This window comes from Rattus norvegicus, chromosome 5 (genome assembly GCF_036323735.1).
Source record: "Rattus norvegicus strain BN/NHsdMcwi chromosome 5, GRCr8, whole genome shotgun sequence".
Lineage (NCBI taxonomy): Eukaryota > Metazoa > Chordata > Mammalia > Rodentia > Muridae > Rattus > Rattus norvegicus.
In genome coordinates, this window is record NC_086023.1 from 39,651,582 (window position 1) to 39,658,405 (window position 6,824).

General features: G+C 39.3%; 1 long non-coding RNA gene across 1 annotated transcript; it reads right to left on the reverse strand.

The window, feature by feature from the left end:
* Positions 1 to 240: 240 nt before the first annotated feature.
* On the reverse strand, positions 241 to 5,986 carry LOC134478944 (uncharacterized). Its single transcript, XR_010051724.1, has 3 exons — positions 4,243 to 5,986; positions 2,147 to 2,233; positions 241 to 507 (listed from the first exon to the last, which is right to left on the reverse strand). It is a non-coding gene; the product is annotated as an uncharacterized LOC134478944 (long non-coding RNA).
* Between the last annotated feature and the right edge of the window lie 838 nt (positions 5,987 to 6,824).

A 6,824-nucleotide genomic window follows, 5' to 3' on the forward strand; every position in this document is an offset into this window, starting at 1 on the left:
ATGCAATAGTTTCAGATATGCAATCATTTCAATTATGCCAAGTCTGTATTAATTCATAAAACAACAAGTGGGGGTGTTACCAGAGATTTCAAAGTTAGTGGAGTAGTGGTAATGATATTCAAATTTTTTAAATTTTTTAATTTATTCATTTTTACACTCCAGTCTTTATTCCCCTCCCAGTCCACCCCCCAACTGTTCCACATCCCATAGCTCCTCCCCACCGCCCAGTCTCCACAACGATGACCCCACACCACCTTCCCCTCCAGACCTCTAAACTTCCTGGGGCCTTCTGAGGGGTCAGAAGCTTCTGTTCATTGGTTGGGTGAACATATCTGCATCTGACTCTTTCAGCAGCTCGTCGGGTCTTTTGGAGGGCAGTCATGAGAGGTCCCTTTTTATGAATGCCTCGGTAATGGTGTCAGATCTTGGGGCCTCGCCTTGAGCTGGATCCCTCTTTGGGCCTGTCATTGGACCTTCTTTTCCTCAGTCTCTTCTCCATTTCCATCCCTGCATTTCTTTCAGACAGGAAGAATTATGGGTCACTGCTTTGACTGTGGGATAGCAACCCCATCCCTCATTTGATGCCCTGTCTTTCTGCTGATGGTAGGCTCAACAAGTTCCCTCTCCCCACTGTAGGACATTTCATCTATGGTTCCCCCCTTTGAGTCCTGAGGGTCTCTCACTTCCCGGGTCTCTGGTACATTCTAGGGGGTCCTCCCAACCTCTTTCCTCCCAAGGTCACCTTTTTCCGTTCTTTTTTCACCCAGGAAGTCTAGGCTACCATTGAAGAGATACATGGAAGTGTATCAGGAAGGAAAGTTGTTTTTCTTTATTTTTTGTTTTTTTTAAATCTTCTCTAGAGATACAAAATTTGAACTTCATAAAGCCCAAGGGAACAAATTGTACTCAATAACAGAGGTATACACACGAAAGCCTTAAAGACTCAATCTTTATGCTATCTGGCTTTCAAAAGTCATATAAAAGACGTTAATATATATTCTTCACAGGGGTGCTGCAATCTGAATGTAAAATGAATAAATAAATCAATTAATGAAAAATATGCATTCTCTTGCTTAAACAATCGAACCACCCCCGCCCCACCTCATTCCTTCAGTTCCACCAGCTTCTGTTCCCACAACTGAGGTAATGAATTTAATATGTGAGTCTTTTCCCTCCTCCCTAACTTGCCCCAGTCCTCTTTGTATGTAACAGTCATCATCAGGGCTTTCCTTACCTGTGGAAGCTAGAGCTATGCCTGCTTCTACTTTCATTCTGTCTTAGTTACACTGGAATTCACAGTCATAGTACCACTCGCACACTATCCTCAAAGGACTGAGTTAAGATGAGAATACAGTACATGACGCACATCTATAAGCTGCACATGTGAATAGTTAAGTGTGTCAATGGTAATTTAATCATGATTCACAGAATGATTTGCATGTCCACGATATAATACCAAAGTCCCTCTTGAGTATACTTAAAATTCCTTTTTCTAACTTCTCTCTCTAAATATCTTCTTAGGAGTATATCCACGGTAACCAATCATTAAGAGTCAATTATACTAGAGGGAAGTCCATGAAGGTAATCCATATATCCTAAACAAGAAATACATGATTAAAGAAAGAAATAGAGACACTAGTCACACATTTCTCTGATTTTATTGAAACAGAAGAAAACCATGACACTGAGGAAGTCTCTAGGGAATAAGTATGCTAGACAGTATCAAGGTTGGGAACAGTGATAAAGCAGAAGGGTAGGAACCTCCCCAAATAAAAAGATCCCAATATTCATGAATCCAGTCACCTCAAGTTATTCTGCTTGTTCATGATGAACCACTCTCATGAGTATAACGATCAGCTCATGTGGAAAGACTATGCTTCATGTGGTACTTAGTCTTGTTTAATCAGTAGTAAATTCAAGAAATAAACTTGCTTAACGGTCCTACTTCCAATTTGTTGTAACACTAGGTGAACAAAATAAATATTCAGCAAAATAAAAATACTGTAGATACTACAGTTAAATGTTAGAGGCCTGTCTGTTTGAATGAGAATTCCTGGCAAAAAGCCATGTCTACAGAGGCAGATTGACCAATTAAAACGTCAGGGAAAGATTAAAATGTAATAATTCAAGCTTGACTATAAATTACCTCAAACGATCTGTAGCCTTCTGAAGAGTCATGACTGATCCCCACTGTGTCAGACCGAACATCCTGTGACTAGCTGGACCCAACATCCTGCGAAACAGGTACAAATATTTAGAATGCACTATCTTAATATAATCCTATTGTCCACTAATCAAAGGACTAAGAATGTGATCAAATAGCATCTGAGGCCTATTGCTGAGTTCTCTATCTTGATATAATGCACGTATCCAATGTACCCATTAATGTATTGTAATGGTGTCTTGATTTACAATTTTTCTTTGTTGTGTTACTAAAGGAAGTTTATGGGATTGTTTCGTTATTGGAACATGAAATTTGGGGTAACCTAAATATCTGTCCACATATCACGGTCACTTATATTTGGCTCAGAGTAAACTCTTTCTTATCCCTTTTGAGGTGGAATGTATAAAGCATATACAGCATCACTTTTGGATGTATCATTGAGCTGTGGTCACAGGATTGCTGCCACCTACCCCACCCCACCTCCGATACACACATGAAGAGAAAATTGCATCTATGAAAGTACAGCCAGCATCTGCCTGCCAGGTCTAAAAGCCAACAGAACACTGGACTGTAGAAACCCATAATCAGTGACTGATACGCTTCCTTCCGGAAGACTTGTGAGAGTAAGACTCTCATCTGTCTCTAGTTTTACAGAGTTGATTTTTCCTTCTTTGTCTTTTATGTTATTGAAAATAGCTATTTTTTACCTTACATAATGTACCCTGCTTATGCTTTTGCTTTCCCTTCCCCTTACTCCTCCCAGTTCCTTCCTACATTCTGCTCCTCCAGATCCACTCCCTTCTGTCTCTCATTAGAAAAAAATGGGCTTCTAATGGATAATAACAGATATAGTAATACAAAACAAAAAGCAATAAACAGGGAAAAATAAACAGAAGGAAAGAAGCCATGAAAAGGCACATGAAACAGATATAGACTCTGAGAGCCACTCATTTGCACACTCAGGAATGCCATTAAAGCACTAAACTGGAAGTCATAATACATACACAAAGAACCCTGTAGAGTTAAAAATACATACATACATACATATATATATATACATACATATACATATATGTGTATAATAAAAATAAGATTTAAAAATCTCCAACATGACATTATTAGACAAGAAACCTCCAAAGGTGGTGTTCAGTTTGTTTTATGTTGACCCTTAAGAGTGGTTTGTTTCCTGCAGTGAGACACCCTTAAAGAAAAGTAATTTTTCACTTGCAAGTTATCAGCTGGAGATGACTCTATATTAGCAATGAGGGCATGTGTCCACTTCTCCTTTAAACTCTAGGATTCCATGTGATACAGATCTAAGAAGACCATGTGCATGGTACCTCACGTCTCTGTGAATTCACATGTAACACATGTAAATCTACCTTGTTGACTTAGAAGTCTTTGTATTCCTGGTGTCCTCCATGCCCAATGACTGTTACATTCTTTCTACCTCCTCTTCTGCAGGGTTCCCTGATCTCTGAGGGGAAGGATTTGATAGAGACATCATATTTTTGGCTAACAGTTCCAAAATCTCTGACTCTACACAATGGCTGGCTGTGGGTCTCTGTATTTGCTTCAGAAGGAAGCTTCTCTGATAAGGTCTGAGCAATGGAGCAATTATGCATATAGCAGAATGTCATTAGAAGTTATTTTTTAAAGTTCAATAGTCCTTGGTCTCTGGTCTCTCTAGTCCAAGGTTTTTAGTAACCCTAGCAGTGTTGAATATGGATCCCATCTCATGGAGTCAACCTTATATCCAATCAGAAATTGGTTGGTTACTCTTACAAGCTTTATACCACCATTACCCTAGCATATCTTGCAGACAGAACATCATTGTAGGTCAAAGAGTTTATAGTTTATGGTTGGATTTGTCTCTATGCTCTCCTTTGGTATCTTACTGAGTATACTTCTGAAACAAAGAGGCTAGACAATAGGGATGAAGGCTCTGTGTAAGTACCAGCTCAACTTCTCCATGTTGTGTATGTGTTGTCTTCAATAACAATGTCTTGTTGTCTATTTGTAGAAAGTAGTTTGTGTTGTTTGAATGTTGTGAGAGTGAAGATATTAACTTTACGTACTGTTTTACTTGTCTCCTTGCTTCTCTGGCAGACTTGGCTGACTGATTTCCCGAAAATCTCTGCTGAATTCAGGGGCTGAGATAACAGGATGAGTAGAAAGGAAGGTTGGAGGAAAATGTGTGGGTGATACACTAGAGATGGAGACAGAGGGGATGGGGAGGCCACAACAGGTAGATCAAGGTTATAATTATGCATTATCTTATGCAGCAAACATTGATTATATGTGTAATCCAATTCAATGTTGGTTTGTCATTATATTTTTCTCTTAAAAGCAGGTTAAAGGAACAGGGTGAATACACAAAGGCTTGCAATCTTAAGTGACCTCAAGGGGTCTTCATCAGCTATGAGGTCCAGCAAAAGTTCCAATCTCTTTAAGTGTAAAAGGTGTTTCCATAATATTATGTTATCATGCTTGTTAATATCTAATCAGCTCCAATAACTCTCTGCAACTGTATGAGCTGTCTTCTTTGCCTACCATATCCTTGAACTTGTGGCCTCCTTAACACTTTTGCAGACATTCTACACCATGTACAGCCATGAATTAGTGTGTGAAATGTAATTTGTTATCTATGAGCTAATAACAGTAATCAACATTGAAATAAAACAACATGTGAATGTCAGCCATCACACTTTTAAGGAAAATAGTGGTTGGGTGGCAAATTGGGTGCCAATAAAATTAATTTAGCTTGTCATTTTATTGCTATTCAGTAAACTGTGACATTATTGTGAAATGGCACAAAGCTGACCATCTATGCTTTAACTATGTGTTATATGCTAAGTTCTCTACCGAAACAACAACAACAACAACAGAAAGAATAATACATGGAACAAATGGATAAAACCTTCAGATACTAAAATAATAGTATACATATAAAAGGCCAAAGAAAATGCTTTAACAATCTGACCTTGACAATTAGGAGTGTGACTAAATGATATATGATGTCTTCTACAAATGATTAGAGCCTAACTCCAAATGACTCATGCCAGATACATCACTATAACTGGCCAGTCTCAGCCAGTACAAATGACATTGAAAAATGTACTATTTAACATAAAGCAAGATGCACACATTCCTAAGTGTGGGATGAAACTAAGTAGTTCTTAGGTATTGTCAAAATACACCCAGTCTGCTCTTGGGCATATTTCTAAAAATTTGCCTGCTGTTTCTGTTTCTCCTTTGGTATATAATGATAGTTAAAACCTTGTCTCAATTCTGGTCTGGTAATAATATTTAACTTTTAGCTAATTGACCCTGATTTGACAAATGAGGACACCATTCAATTTCCAAGATTAAAATTATTGGCTTCTTACCATCTTTCAAAGGATCAAATTTCGGGATATAAGAGTTGATAAAAAGATCTAGGTAGATTCAGGGTTTGCCTCCTCCACCCCTGAAAAAAAACAATAAAAGAGGGACCAGCTCCTCAGATTTCTGTCTTGGTGGAAAGATGAGCATGTAAGGCTTTTACAGGAAGACAGTGGGGTTACAGTCTAAGTGGGATGAGTGAAAGGTCTCAGGTGAGTTAAAAGAGATTATTGTATAGATGAATTGTATATGTACAGGTGAATTGTATGATATGTACAGATAAATTGTGTTGTGGTTGAAAAGTTTCTTAGAATGGAAGATGGTCACTCATGCCATGGGCTCACAGATAGCAACATGCCAGGGACTTTGATGAATTCAGGCTCATCAGGAGTGTTTCTCCTTACATCTCTTGGGTAAAGAGACAGTTTCTTTTTTTATTGGATATTTTTTATTTACATTCAAATGTTATTCCCTTTTCCCTGTTTCCTGTCTATAAGCCCCTATCCCATCCCTGCTCCCCCTTCTTCTATAAGGGTGTTCCCCTCCCATATAGCCCACCCTTCCTGCCTCCCTGCCCTAACATTTCTCTACACTGTGGGGCCCAGCTATGGCAGGACCAAGGGCTTCTCCTCCAATTGATGCCCAGCAAAGCCATCCTCTGCTAAACATGCAGCTGGAGCCATGGGTCTGTCAATGTGTAGTCTTTGGGTAGTAGTTTAGTCCCTGTGAGCTCTGATTGGTTGGTATTGTTGTTCTTATGGGGCTGCAAGCCCCTTCAGCTCCTCAGTTTCATCACAAGCACCTCAACCAGCCTGACTCTGATACCCCAGTTGGTAACAGGGAAGAGACTGGAAGGACATGTTACCACTGGCAGTCCTGAGATGTTCTGAGACTGGCAATCTCACTTTAGAAATGTAAGCACATGGGTAGTCTGTCAGGAAGCTACAAACTCAATGGCAGACTCTAGGTAGGGTGCCTGTCAGCCTGTCAGCCTCTGTAAGACTGAGTAGAGAAGAGATTTATTTCTGCAGGCTCTGTGGCCTCTGCAGCAGTCTGGGCTGGAATTGTAACATTGGTCCTTACAAAATCTAGGTGGAGCTTCTCTGTAGCCAATAAATTTTGGGAAGGAAAAGGTGGGTGGGCTATGAAGGGTGGATTCAAAGGAGCTGTTGCTGTGCATGCATAATAGTAAATTTTAGAACAATGATAATTTCATGCCTTTCAATGGAGGTACAGTGAATATATCCATTCACTGATGTCTCTTAAATGGTACAAT